This window comes from Pleurodeles waltl, chromosome 3_1 (genome assembly GCF_031143425.1).
Source record: "Pleurodeles waltl isolate 20211129_DDA chromosome 3_1, aPleWal1.hap1.20221129, whole genome shotgun sequence".
Classification (NCBI taxonomy): Eukaryota; Metazoa; Chordata; class Amphibia; order Caudata; family Salamandridae; genus Pleurodeles; species Pleurodeles waltl.
In genome coordinates this window covers 1,911,268,397-1,911,283,761 of record NC_090440.1, presented here as the reverse complement: position 1 = coordinate 1,911,283,761, position 15,365 = coordinate 1,911,268,397, and the positions used below count along the sequence as shown (strand labels likewise).

The following is a 15,365-nucleotide window of genomic DNA, read 5'->3' as shown; positions in this document are numbered from 1 at the left end:
TGGAAGTTGAGGTCTCCAAGGAGGATGTAGTCCGTTGAGGCGAGGGCGTGGGTGCTTGCGAGGTCGGAGATGGTGTCACTGAAGGGGGCTCTTGGTCCTGGTGGTCGGTATATGAGAGTTCCTCTGAGGGTGGTGTTGGGGTCCGTGTGGATCTGGAAGTGAAGGTGTTCAGCTGTCTTGAGGGTGTCGTCCGTGTGGGTGTGGATTTTGAGGGTGGATTTGTGGACGATGGCTATTCCTCCACCGATTCCGTTGGTGCGATCTCTTCTGGTGATTTTGTAGCCGTCAGGGATGGCGATGGCGATGTCTGGGGCCGAGGAGTCGTTCCACCAGGTTTCGGTCAGGAAGGCTACGTCTGTGGCGGTGGTGTCGAGCAGGTCCCAGAGCTTGATGGCGTGCTTTCGTGCGGAGCGTGTGTTGAGGAGGATGCAGTGGAGGTGGTTGGTGTTGGTTGCTGCAGGCTTTGTTGTTCTGTTGCAGGTGAAGTTGCAGGTGCGGCAGGAGAAGGGTCCTTTGGTGTGCTTCGGAGTGGCCTGGAAGCAGGCTGTGGAGTAGCCAGGGTTAAGGGCGAGGAGTTTGCTGGCCGAGTAGCGAAGGCTGGTGGTGCGGGGGGGTGGCGCTGGGCACGGTCCAGGCGCGTGGCGCTGGGCACGGTCCAGGCGCGGACGGGCTTGTCTCTGGTGCGCCTCCGGCGCGGATGCGCAGCACCAGCCATTAAGAAGGGAGGGGGGAGGGAGGAGCAGCTGGGAGGCGGGAGGTGGGAGGGAGCGGCGAATGGGGGCGCGAGGGGGGCGGGCCGCAGGGAGGCAGCGGCAGGGAGAGATCGGCAAGGGGGAGCGCACAAGGGGCGAAAGCCAGGAAAACAAGTCACAAAAAAGTAAGGCACAAGTTAAAAACAGTCACAAAATACAATAATGGCACAAAATACAATCGGGTTACAGCAATCAGAAGGGGCACAAATGGGGGCAAGAGCGCAAGGAGGCAAGGCACTGAAAAGTGGAAAAACACTTACAGAAACGACAGAAAAGCGGCAGAGAGCACACAGGTCTAGCGAAGCTTAGCAGAGCCCACTAGACATCAGGGATGAGGCGCAGGAGGATGCCTGTGGGTGGAGGAGGGCCTCGAACACGCTAGCAGCAGCGTGGGCGGGGGTCAGGGGCACGAGACAGCAAGGTGGTGCTGCGGATGTGGGGGGCGAGCTCTAGACCAAAAACAGGTCAGAGGTCGCTCACTCGCGACGCGCAGCGCCAGCCATTAAGAAGGGAGGAGGGGGGGGAGGAGCAGCTGGGAGGCGGGAGGGAGCGGCGAATGGTGGCGCGAGGGGGCGGGGCCGCAGGGAGGCAGCGGCAGGGAGAGATCGGCAAGGGGGAGCGCACAAGGGGCGAAAGCCAGGAAAACAAGGCACAAAAAGTAAGGCACAAGTTAAAAACAGTCACAAAATACAATAATGGCACAAAATACAATCGGGTTACAGCAATCAGAAGGGGCACAAATGGGGGCAAGAGCGCAAGGAGGCAAGGCGCTGAAAAGTGGAAAAACACTTACAGAAACGGCGGAAAAGCGGCAGAGAGCACACAGGTCTAGCGAAGCTTAGCAGAGTTGTGTGCATAAACAAATAGAGGTGTTATTGTGGGAGAATGTTTTAAGGAAACAACGGCATGCCAGCAGATATCAGGAATACATATTTATCTTATTAAAACAACACTGAAAACGAAATCTGCGTTCTGCTCGAGTTTCGACACACAACTCTTCATTGTTTTCTGGGCTGGCATGTCTCTGCCTACACCTGGGAGTTTGAGGTTACGTAAGAGCTTGGCAAGCTAGTTAGTGTTTTATGCTGCACAAGAGGACAATGGCTTTTGTTTTTTTTCGTGGTTATAGCATAATTCCTCTCTTACTCTTCTTCTAACATCAGCTTGGATGGTGGTTAGGTAGGAGGGCAAAGGGAACGTATTCCATTGACCATTTAGTTCACCCATTTTCTCAATATGGCTTCCTCTGATCCCTGTTGCTATGTTATCTGAGACTGTGATGATGCTCGACTGGAGTTAGAGCCTGAGCAGTTGTAAGTTTGGTCCTCGTTCCCACTGTCCTTCGCTGTATTACACTGGACCCATGTGCGTCTCAAGACTGCCTTGACATTCCTCTCAAAGGCCATCAGGGCACTTGCTACTCTTCAAAGCTTTGCTAGCATTACGTGGACATATTTGACAATGGTTTGACGCTGCCAGTTGATCATGTTGATATCTACCAATGGGTTCTTCACACGGACAGTATTCCTTTTTAGTCCCCAAAAGAATACGCTCCCTTCTAAAGCATTCTGAGGCCACTACAGGGTGATTTGAAGTGATTTACCCCCCAAATAATAATAATAGATGCCGGGTATTTGACTAAGATCAGGGGTGGTACTGGGATTTCTGGGAGCCTTATACCTGGGGAAATCGGACCTTCCATTTTTTCATTGTCTTGCAGCAGAAGGGATTCATTGTCTGATGATCTGTAATCTCTGGGTCCTGTGATGACCAAACTTACTTAGGCACTTGCTTCAGCAATTCATATTATGGAAGAGATCATAAATGTGTAGGGTTGGACTCGAGAAGTTCCAGACGGTTGGGTCATGTAACCCAAAGGATTTGCCAGTTTTGGTTCATGGCCTATATAGGCCTTGGCGCCATGAGGACCCTTGTTGGCACAGTGCACGAGCACCTCCTACTGTTATTCTGGGGCTTTCTTTCAGAAAGGCTTGAGCCTTCTATCCGTATGTGCATATGTCTATGTATACAGCGTAAACCTAGCTATAAAGCAATAAGGCATTTACAGAGCATGGGAATGGATATAATAAAAGTACGGGTGTGTCTCGAGGCCTGGGTACACAGGACACGTTTACTTGCAGCCTGATGGTGATAAAAACCGATGGTACAGAAGACTTTAATTTTTAATTGGTGCAAGGATTTTCAGCTTCCCTGTCAAAATGCTATATTGCTTCAAGGGCACAAGAAAGGGAAACTTACATTTTTCCGAGCCTTTAGATATTATTCGACACCACTACTAGAGTCTTCGTTACGAGCCATAAGGAGTGAAATTAGCGTTTTAGTTCGACTTCGAAGTGTTTTCGCATGTGATATTTTCATATGCAGAAATACCAATCAGTGAACTTGCACGAGCAGTAATCTCCTGCAGATTTATTGTGTTGGTTTCGCATGTGGAAAAGCAATTTTCTATAATTGCAAGTAGCTAGAAATGCTCAAGGACAGTGGAAAATGCCACCTAAATCTTCTGCTCAGAGCAGGTGCTATCTATTTAAATCAACACCACACAATAAAAGTATCAATGTAAAACATATTAAACTTCTAAAGATATTTTAAAATTACTTTAAAAATGTAATGTAACATTAGCCATTTCATATAAAATACAGTTATACAAACTTTATAAACTTTGCATACATAAATGGAAAGACAAAATCAACTCTTACCTCTCAATCACTTTTTCCTTAGTTATAAAAAATATAAACTGCATAACTGTTAATATAAAGCTCAACATTATAATGGTATTGAATCGGTGTTTGGTGAAATCTAAGGTTAATAAAATAAGTCATAAACAGCTGACATACAATGTACATAATTATACATATGAAAATACAAGCAACAGATACATCCATTTTACAATTATATTCTATGTATATCCTTAATTGTTATTAAAAGTAAGGCAAGGTTTTGGTAAACTCACTACATAATAAAGCCTTAGAAAATTATATTTATATAAAGTATATATACACTTAGAACAATACCAAGTAATATTTTAAATGTAAATAAGAATTTTATTTTTCTGCGCGTCATTTTACGGTTGCATTAGTTAATTTGTGCAGACCTCCTGTGAGGTCTGCGGGGGGACACCTGTTGTGAGCAGTGTGAGGGTGATGTGGTAGAAGGGGTGTGCATTGATGGATGTACTGCATGTTTTGTCCCACAAAAGACATCTGTAGGCATGTCATAGTACTTCTCTGTAAAGCAAGGGTGTGTGATTAAATTGTACCCAGGCTTGTTACATGACCCAGGCCACTATTTCTTGTGAATTCTTTTATTTCATGGCTCATGTGCTTAGGAGCTCTTCTGTTGGCCCTATCTACCGCCAGCCGCAGTACACAGATGGATTGTGTGCCTAGGAGCTCTTCTGTTTGGCCCTAGCTACCGCCAGCCGCAGTACACAGATGGATCATGTGCTTAGGAGCTCTTCTGTTTGGCCTAATCTTCTGCCAGCCACAGTACACAGATGGATCGTGTGCTTAGGAGCTCTTCTGTTGGCCCTATCTACTGCCAGCCGCAGTACACAGCTGGATCGTGTGCCTAGGAGCTCTTCTGTTGGCCCTATCTACCGCCAGCCGCAGTACACAGATGGATCGTGTGCCTAGGAGCTCTTCTGTTTGGCATTATCTACCGCCAGCCGCAGTAGACTGTGCTTTTGAACGAAAATCACAATGACACCTGTATTCTATGTCTAAGTGTGGAACGAGTCTCAGCCTGCTGAATTTACACAAGTTCAACAAAGCTATGGTTCATTTCTATAATTGTGATTTTAGATAGACTTGGTCATGTATTTTTAAAGTTCTGTCTCAGCTACTGTTACTCTTCTACTAATTTCATCCATAGTTGGAATTGTTATTTGGAGTTGGGGGGCTGTGTTGGAAGTGGTCCAGATGTGACTGTGTCTGCGGTCCAGGACTCGTTGTCCGCATTAGAAAGGCCCATGTGATTCTCGGGTCCTTGTTCCTCAGCAACCTTGTTCATGGATCACGCTGTTTTCTACCTGACAGCCCTCAACATGTGATGGACTCATACAAGGTACAGATGCTGAGGGCAGTGGACTTGAGGCATCAGTGCCACTCACAGATCAGCTTCTTGAGGTGTTTGTTGTCTCATTACTTGTTCTTATTTGTGCCATTTTGAGGTGGAAGTGATACCACTAATAAAGGCACTAGCAATAGTGGTTACAGTACTTTGTGAAAATTGTCTTTATTTGCGTTTTAACCTTCGTGTAGGTGGTGGTTCACTGGTAATTAATGCCTGTTCACTGGTGCCAGCTGCAAACAAATTGTGGCTACATAGTATCAGTATACTAAGTCAGTCTTCAAATTGACTGTTTATTTATCATTTTAAAAAAAACATGCCACAATAATAGAAATTTCTTAATGTTATTCAAACGCTCCTGTTCTTATCACTAAGTGGACGGCATACATTGAGTAATTTGTTTACTAAAGTATGAGATGATGTACATGCCGTTTGAACATTGATTTATAGAATGTTCTAATAAATTAAATCATCTTGTACTCTCCTAACAGTAGTGAGTACATATGTAAAATACAATATTTATTTTCTGTTTTTACAAAAATATTGTATCACATCATAACTCTTTTAGAACAGCTTGTACAATATCATTGCATTTCTGTTACACTTCTTCTTGCTCATGACCGCCTTTGGCGCCCTCAGTGCTTGCAGTTTTGGTGACTCTTCATAATATGCTCCCCTGGGGTTGTAGCTGCAACCGTGGCGCTGCTCCATCACCAATGCTTTGTGATTCTTGCATATACTTACATATAAGCCCCCTAATGTCTTGACAAACTGTAAATGGAGAACAGAAGACACAATTACCTTATTAGCAATGTTCTTCCATATTGTTTTACCTTATTTGCGCGCTTGTTTTCTTTTAAAGTTTTCCCAAATTCTCGGCTCCTTCTTCACCACCTCCTCAGCAAGAACCATCGGTTTCCTGTCACTAAATTTGTTTTTTTCTTCTTAGGCTGGAGCCCATGTTGTTAATTTGCATTGATTTTAAATCCAGCTGACACACGAAAATGGGGGATTGAAATGGATTGTAAAATCCAGAATGGCTACTCTTTCTTTTACTGGATGTGGATTCTTCTGAGAAAAACCCTTCCTGCTGAAATACATTAGGTAGATGTGTTCCTATTAGGATACAAAACTTCAGAAATCCACTGCCAATGCAGGTGGCACAAAGAAATGATGTATGTTCTCTCCTTGTAAGTCACTTCCTGCTTTCACACAGTATTTGGTGCGTGTGTGGTTTTAACGGATGCTAAATCCAGGTGTACATTTATCGACCAATAAAACCGCATGCTATTAATTTGCATGCAGTGTCTCACATGGTAAATGTTATACAGGGGGACTTGAAATTTATAATCTTTGAGTCCACAGTCGGATTCAGGGTGCGGTAACTATCTCTGGGTGCGGAATTATCGCACACTGGTACTCTGTGACTCGTAATGAGGGCCTGTGTGGTGATTTAAGCGAGATGTTTGGGGCTTCATATGGCAGCTCAGACTCGCATTTCATTCTAGTTTCCCCTGTGAAACAGGGAAAGTATCCAGGAACCCTTCATATTTAGATTAAACCTCAGTTTGATCATCGATTTTGCACTCCTAATGCTAATATGAGTTTTCCTGGGAGTCCAGTATATATTTTTTTCCAGAAATGCAAGCACTTTATAACCAGTACTTTCATCCATTCCTCTGATTGTTTATAAAATTGTCCCAAGATCCTGGGATGCTTTGTGAACCGCAAGTTTATAGGATTAACACCTTACATTTATTTTGGGGAACAGGTGCGGCTGAGGCCTAAATTGACAAATGCATGTAGGTCTTTGCTCTCTGTGCCAGTACTTAATTGGAGGTGGTGTTTTCCGGGGCCAGTACTTATGACAGTCTGCCACATGATGGCGCTGTTTGTCTAATTCATAGAGCATGACAACAATAGTTTATTAATTCAGAACACATTAAAAATAAATAATACATGTTACCCAAGCCACTCTTATAGCTTTGAGTGCCTGAAATGGTCTGAACAGTCAACCTTATAGGTGTGTGATGGTTATCATCTCTGCTGATACTATCATTGGCAGCACCGGAAGGTGCAAGCTGCAGTGGTGTCATGACAAGGGCCCTGGCATTTTTTTTTTATCTTAACACAAATTAAGCACTGCTCTGTGGTTGAAACTCAGCCTGGTCCCATGAGTGTGGGACACCCAGGTGGGATAGATCTTACTGTTGCGAGTAGATCTCTTTTGGTCCCATTCAGACAGCGACTTACCGTCCAGACCTATGATGCTTTGATGTCAGCTTAGCTGCCTGATTTGTGTTGTTGGTAGTGTAGATATGGGCTTCATCAGCAAACACCTGGAACTGAATCATGTCATTTTCCATTGCCTATGCCAATGGGAGCATTTATTGTAACAGTGAGATAAAAGGGCGGAGCCTGGCAGGGCATGGAGTTTTTCATCTGGAAGGTTCTACTGGCTCCATTCCCTTTTTTAGCAGTGGTTCTGGAGGAGTGATTTGATGCAGTTCAGGGCAGTTGCTCAAATTACCTTTCAACCTATGAGTTTTTGGACGAATCACTGTCTGCCAAACTTTCTGGTTGTATCTGTGCACAGTTATTTCCATCATCTTGGGCTAAGAGGCCCTCTCTAATGTTTGCTACTGTGGATACTCTTTAGAATATTGTTGGACGTGGAAGGTTTCAGTTTAACCAAGATCCTTTGGAACAGCTGAAGTCTTTTGTGGGGAGGGTGGGTGATGATTGCATGCTTTAGATGACCAGCAACAACTACTTTTGGGTTTAACAGGTCAAAACACCTTAGTGATTGTGGGGGGGCTATGTAGGAAGATCTCTTTGATTCAAGCTGCTGGGTAAGGCCGAAATGGTCATCTAGATTCTTCAGTCTTTTCAACAATCCTGGTCACCCTTTCCATATCCAGATGACCTCACTACCGTGTGTCTGGGAATGCTGCAGGACAAAAGAGACCTATGTGATGAATGGGCTAAGATAGTTCTGGACAAGCAAGAGCTCAATGATGACTGGAGGATAAGGGAATGGTGCAGGATTGGTGTGAGACCTTGGTGGGGTACATGAACGCTTTTGGTGGGTTTCTAGGGTTTCCATTCATTAGTTGTGTTTAATTGCTTGGTTGTGTTCAGTCGGTAGTTAGAGTCTAAGCAGTTATCTTTCAAAATAAATGTCACTATAAAGACACTGTAGTGAGACTGTTCCTCTTTGTGTCTTTCCCGGCAAGCAATAAGGCTTTTAGAGTCATTTGTGAATTGTCCCAGGCTAGTGACAAACGGCTTCTGTCCCTAGGTTACTAGTTTTTGTTTATTCTGGTTGCTGTACTCTTGAGAAAGAATGCTTGTTGTCACGGAGGTGACTTTGGGGAAGGAAGAAGGAAGTGGATATTAGTTGAAGTTTGTTATTGCAAAAGAATCTGCAGGTTTTGGAGTCCAGTCCCATTTTTTGAGTCTGTCTAGATGTGTGAGTGTTGGCTGCTGTATACCTGCTGCCATATTTCCACACCGTGTCTTCTGTGTTCTTTAGCAGTCTTAAAGTCTCTGTTTTCGACATCAAAGTCTGCATTGATTGATAATCCCTTTGTAATACAACGTGCTAGGCCTTATACTTTAAAGTATTCTGTTCGATTTAACATCTAGGTACCTGGATGGGACATGTGGGTACAATTAATAGACCATGCAACCCTAACAGACCTGCTCTGTAACTAACAGGGTCCCCCTTTTCTCACACTGGCACCCCTTCCACCAGAATCGAATTGTCACCAGTGTTTATGTGCATGCTTTTAGATATCAGGAAAGAGACGTTTATATACCCTGAAGCAGCTTGTGGACCAGGCTTAAGCTTATGTATGTTTCTGTACACGTACAGAGTATCCAAGGTCTGGTCTGAACTAACCTGTGCAGGAAGGTGTCACTGGAGCCATGCACCACAGCTGATCTCTGAATACTTGGTGGTTTTAGAATAAGTCCTCCTATTTAAGTCTCCAGGTTTCCCTTAAAGGGGCCATCTAGTGAAGAGAAATAAAACAGTTCTCTTTAACCACCTGTCTATCATTAATGATCACTAGCACTAAACTTTCTAGAATGTTGCTATGTTTTCTAGGGAGTTGCTTTGTTGGATGACATCTATTGGTTTTGAGTCCACTCGCGACATAATTCACTGGATGACCTGTTTGAGGCATGGGAGTCACATCCACCTTAAGCGCAGAGGTCTTGAGTGGTACAGACAAAGACCTGCACAGGGAAGCATTTCTGGAGAGGGACATTTTTTCAGGAGAATCTGCGCAAGGACTTTTCATTAACCTGCTTCCTAATTCCATTGAATATGTGCTTTTTTTTTTTTCGGTATCTTGCTCAAATATCATCTTCTGCTTCTGCCGGATTGCAAGACTTGCTTGATTGATACCACTTATAAAATGCACACCACCTGACTGAAGCTCTTGAGTCTGGTATTAACGTTGCTACCTAATCAAATAGACTAGTCTTTTTCTTAAAGTCAAGGATGGAGAAAGCCTTCATTCCAATGTCAAGGAAATGGTAGTCTGTACCAAGAAAGATTGACTTTGCTTATAGTAAGGTTGAACCTCTGCACCTTTAGTTTAGCTGGGTCTGGATTTACTCCATATGTTGCAGACTGAGGATGGGGCCATGTTCTAGCAGTCACTTAGACCTCACTAATCTATGGAGATACTTTTTTGCTAAACAGTCACTTTTGAAACAGATACATTTGAGAACATGTGGAGCTGCCCCTCCATGATCTACCATGGCTGAAAACAGTGCAAACAGCTGGATTCTGGATTCTTTGCAGTCTCAGGAGCAGAATTTAGTAAGGTCTGCGTAGAGGACTCTTCAGTAATTCAAGCAGCTTTTAATGGCTTCACTGACCACAAACGCATGATAGCTGGTGAAGGCAAAGGAAGGATAGGTTTGTTGCCTTTGGTTAAAAGCATTTGTTCTTCACCACAGAGTTAACCCCGTGGGGCAAGGACATCTGCATACAAAATCACACCTAGCATTTTTACTTTGTCCACCAAATGATAGTCAAAACCAAAGACTTATGACATAGTAAAGGTTATCATAGTGTCATAGGATCGAGGACCTTCCGCCATACATGTCTCTTGGAACTGCACACAGTCAGCCTGTTCCTGATCCTTGTGTGAGCTAGCACTGGAAAATAACTTGACATATATCTGTGTCAGCGGTGTATTATTGGACATATACTTGTGGCCTGCCAAACAGCTCAAATATTGAACGGAGGGAAATATTAAAGCTAGTTAGGGGGCAAATCCTGAAAAACTCCAGAGCCATCATGCATACCCAGAGGTAAAAGTGTCCATTTTAACTTGCTGAGTGGAGTTCCTTAAGAAGGATTGACACCATCTCATAGTCGCAGCTGAACCCTTAACATGGAGGACAAGTGATCCAGATGGATGGTACCATCCAATGGGTCAAAGGCAGCACGGAAATCCAGGAGCATTGGTTAAGATGCTGATTCTTCATCGATAAAGTTAAAGCCATCGTCCCAAAGGGGCAAAAGACCAGATTCTGCTCCTTGTAGGGATCTGAAACTGAATTGCACAGGCGACAGGATATTGATGCCAACCTTTGCAACTGATTGATCCTATATTTTTCTTGAAGTTTCACATGCACTGTAGTAATTAGATGATAGCTTTCTAGTTCCGTGTTGGTGACAGTCGCTTTTTTCTTTTTGGGAAACAAAGCTGTAGGCGGTGGTAGATCACTGTTGCGAATAGGTGGGGGAAACTGCTTTAAATGACAAGTTGAGACAGGACCGGGTTTAAGAATGAGAAGAGGCAGGTGCCTTTCAACAAAATAGGAAATCACTCGGCATCCCAATTGAACTTTGGCCCAGGCAGTTTCACTTTGGCCCTGGCATGGGCTTAGTATCCAGGAAGAGTGTTTTTCTAGTCTGTGAAATGTAATTTATTAAGCTAAGTCTTATTGTTCGGTACTTTTCAGGTTTTGCCTCATGTAACCACAAGGGCTTTGTGGCGTCTCTCTCACTTTCTCTCTAGTGGTTAGTACATTTGTCGTGTCCTTCATATTAACTAAATTTATGATCTACGACTAGTTTAAACTGGCTGGTTGTGATCGGGGTGTGTGGCTGGAGCGTGCATTTGTGTTCTGAGCGTGCCCTGAGGTCACCCTTCATTGTACTGCACTGTTCTGACCTGGTGTGTAAGGGGCTTCCCTTGGAGTTGTGTTTTCATAGCCTGGGTGTTCGTAGCGGATGGTGGATTATAGTACCGGAGGGCGCAGGTAACCCGGAGTTACACAGTTTTAGACATGGAGTTTGCTGTTATTTAGATCTTCCCATGCGTGTTTTCAGTATTGCGAATGACACTGATGTTCTTATTTGAGGGTGGCACAGCGTCACGCAAGTCCCGCCTGAACTGCATCCGCCAGCCCCATGGTCCCCGCGCAGGTGGATCTGGGGGTGCACGTGCCCGCGTATTCCGTAAGGTGCCCGCGCTCGCTCTGGTGGGGAGCCCGCATTTCGGGCGGGAGGTGCCGGCGCTCCGCAGTGCGCCTCAAGCAGGGGAAGTGATCTCAGCCTCCACGGCACAGCCGTCTGGTCTGGTGTACAGATCGAGCCGGGCTGCGGCGAGAGATGTCGTCTGGTGGCTCAGGCTGCTGGACTCCCGCCATCCCTCCTGACTGCAGACTCCACTCTCCGAATCAGGATTTACTTCTGCAGCGGGAGTAAGGGTGAACTGTCCTCGCTCCCGTTTGCCATGTGTAGACTGGTCACACGGGCGCGTTTGTTTTCAGGTCAGTTCTTGCACCCCTTCTGTGATAGTTTATCAATCCTCACCCTTTTGCGCCAAGCCTCCGAGAGAAGCGGCCGCCGATGGAGAAACAAAGGCTTTCATTTAGGCCCTATTCCTTTAAATCCCAAACGTAATTTCAAACTCATGGTCTATTCGTGCCAGTATTTAAATCCTTATGCTAGAAAGTGGCTACTCTGATAAACCGTTTGAGCTTCGTGCCGACTCATTTTCTTGCTTGGAAGTTTCACAGATGAGCTCCGCGCAGGTCCCTCTCCTGAAGGCCTGTGTTAGCAAACTCTGCCTCTTGGTGCAGTCCGTCGTCGACGCCTTTGCAAGGCTTCCATGGGCTCACCCTTGGCACACGCGTCGCGTACAACGAGTGCGGCCTAGAAATAGTTAACTGTGGGCGCTAGCTGGAAACCCGTCAATAGAAGCCTGTTGTTTTCAGGCCATACATGCAATGGTGACATTGGAGGGCACAGGATGCAGGGATGGCGCTATGGTTTATACTCTGGGCTGTTGTGTAAATATAGGGAAATGTCTTAGAGGTTTGAATGTGCGTTCCAAAGAGCTGTTTTCTAAAAGAAGATACTATCCCTTTCACGGAGGTTTCCAACGGGTTTTTTCAAAAGTCAGATAGAGTTTGTGCATAAGGACATTTTTGACTAGTCTCTGCTGGGGACGTTTCTAGTATGGGTGGCACTAGAAGAGCAGCTGTTTCTCGCGATGCTTTGCAAACATCTGCAGCTGTACGATTGCAGCTCCTGTCAATCACGCCTCACTCGCAGACACTTCTCACACAAGCTGTATTGTTTGCACACTTTTCTGCATCCATTCATTAACGCCTATGTAAGTCTTAGTGTCCTATCTCTCATCAATTTGCTTAAATACAAGCGAAGGTGCAGCGACCTAACCACAGTAAATTTACAGCTGGTTAATACAGGCAACATCAAAGCAATTTCTACATAAAGCACACCAGCCAACCCGCCCCCCTCCCCTAAACATCCCAGTGGAGCCACTGAGAGACATGGTATCAGTCTACAAGGGTACGTTAGTTCCTCATCATGGGTATGAACAATGCACATGTCCTTAAAAAACAAAAAAGTGAGGGACTAACCAAGTTAGGCAGTATGAAAGTACCATCATGGTGCATGCCATTGCATATGATATCAAAGGAAGTCACATCACAACCCATGATCTCACAGGAAGTGACATCACAAGAAGGGACATCCGATCTTAACACCCCTGACATTTTTAGCAGTACATTTAAGCACAGTACAAGATTTAACAAGTGAGACTTTGCCTTTAGGTTGTTCCAAAAAAGTGATGCAACCCCTACACAAAATCTGGGCCTCAACCTATACACTTATTTTTTTAAATCATTGCCACAAATAAATTGGCAGCAGGGAGAAATGTGGCAGCCAACCTGTTCTGCTTAATTGGTTGCAAAGTCTGTATTTGAATATATCTTAAGGAATTAAGGCACCTGCTGTAGAAATTTTAGTGTGCTCAGTAAATCTCAGGGAATAATAATGGTAAGAGAACTGGAGGTTAACATGTTTGCTGGCGAGATCTGTCTTTTGCCTAGCCCCAGTTTTGAATCAAAGTGCCATATAAGGTTAATGTGTCTTGTGCAAGGCTCATCGTGTAACATGCAGACAACAAACTTTTATTTTATGTAGCTAGGTAAGTGGGTTATAGCTTGTTACACAAAACTCCTTTTGTTACTTGCAGTTCATACATTATAATCCTTCTAATGTAGCTCATTGAGCTATGAAAGGCATGTGACTCCTGTACCTTGAAACTCTCACTGTCTTTTATAACACACCCTGCACATTGAAATATACACACACATGATTTATTGTCAATGTATAATGTAAAGTGCTCTGAATCCTGCAATGGGATGAGTAGCTCTATAAAAAGAATAAACAAAAATAGTGGTAGTTAAATTGTTATTTGTGTTAATGCTGGGTCAGTCCAACACATTTGACAGTGCATGCACATCTCTTGTACACAGGGACTGAACAAAGACAAAAGCATGCCTCACAAGTATCAGTGAAGTGGAAAGCTGTGTGAGTTTCTTCCCCCTCCATTGCATTTAGGTGTAAGGCACTAGTTAGCTCCCAGGGGATACTTAAACAAAAGGAGACCTGATGGCTCCTTAACTTGGAGCTTTGTCTTGGGCCACAAGGAGTTTTAAAATAAGAAAGTCCCCTCCCCACTTGTACGTTACTGCTTGGAACAAAAGCAGACAATATGCAGGTGTTGTTGAAAGTGTCCTGGTGTCTGTAACCTACAGCAGGGCAAATTCAGCATACTTTAATGGTGTCCAGCTTATTGGCTGGGTGGAAGGCATCCACCCTGTGAAAATAGTGGGTGGCCGGCGCAGACCTGACTTGTGCCCTGGGCATGAATCACTATACAAGTTGAATTACAATACAATAAATGTGCGATTACTCTGCTGTCACTGGGGATTTCACTGCTTCCTAGGCATTGCCATAAAAAAAGAGAAGCATGCAACCAAAATGCTTTAAAAGCAAAAACTTTTATCTTCTGCAAGATACAGAAATGTTTCCCTCGAAACATGATCCCTTCCATCATCCATGCATGGGATATGGTAAGTTTGCTACTTCCCAAAGTAAAGTGATGGCCCCACGAAAGGCACAGCCTTGATCTGTAGAACAGACTTTGAGGAGGGTCCTAGACTAGTCAGCCTGAATTTAGGTGTTCTAAGCTGGTGTGCACTCCCACTCCAGTAGGATCTCAGTTTTTACAGGCATGGAGCTGTCCCTGGTATAATCACAAAATAAAATGATGGACGGAGTGTTGAAACTTTTCAAACACTCGCCCCCAGTCACAGATCTGGGTTTAATCCATCGTTCTTTTGCTTGCCACGTCACCCCAGTTTGGACCCAGCTATATGCAAATCAGTCTTGACCCATATAGCTGGGTCCAAACTGGGATGACGTGGCAAGCAAAATATAGACCGCTATATGAACGATGGATTAAACCCAGATCTGTGACTGGGGATGAATGTTTGCATTGTTCAGCACTCCTTCCATCATCCTTTTGTGTTGCTAAAGCTGCCCCTGGTATGACTCCTCAGTTGATATTCAGAAAGTGTTCTGTGATGGGCAAAGAAATGAAGGCTGAATCAACAGAAAGAGATTGTTGCCAGGAGTTGAGGGTAGGCTTTGCTGAACTCTGCAGGTGAGACCAGTGGAGGTGGATGCCATAGGAGGTAGGGAAGTAGTTTATTGGCAATGCACTAGAAAATAGAAAAAAATATTATTAGAACATTGTAATGCTGAGAGCTGCAGTTAAGTCAATGGTGTATCTCCAGACTTATATTGGCTGTTATAACCCTTCTGCTTCAACTTTCTAATGTTTGTTTTTCTGTTTCTCCCTTTTAAATGTAGAACATTCTACTCTCAATGGGTGGAATGATCTAATAGCCTGATAGCCCTTCTGCCTCTGTCTGTACCGGTTGTTAAAGGCCCTCTCCCTTGTTATAGGCCCTCGCCTATGGCTTGGTCCTACAACTCGGGTTCAGGGCCTTTAACCATCAGTATGCCTCTGGAGCAGGCTATGAGGCTAATTACATTAATTGGTTCCTTCTTCTTTACTGAGTTAAGGATCTTCCTTGGTGTATTTATTTGGGATTTACCTATCCCCTTGTGAGTTCCGGCATAGTGCTGCCCAGATCCAGGCTTGGTACCAA

At 44.5% G+C, this 15,365-nt stretch overlaps 1 protein-coding gene across 4 annotated transcripts in view; it reads left to right on the top strand.

Moving 5' to 3' along the window:
* Positions 1-15,365, top strand: part of MYO1C (myosin IC) — a 365,885-nt gene that overhangs the window by 76,500 nt on the left and 274,020 nt on the right. The window contains exon 1 of one of the 4 annotated variants that reach the window (XM_069226101.1): positions 11,366-11,645. The exons of the other annotated variants lie outside the window; for them this stretch is intronic. The gene's annotated coding sequence lies outside the window, so the exon portion shown is untranslated. Of the gene's footprint in view, positions 1-11,365; positions 11,646-15,365 lie in introns of those variants that run through there. 4 annotated transcript variants of the gene reach the window in all.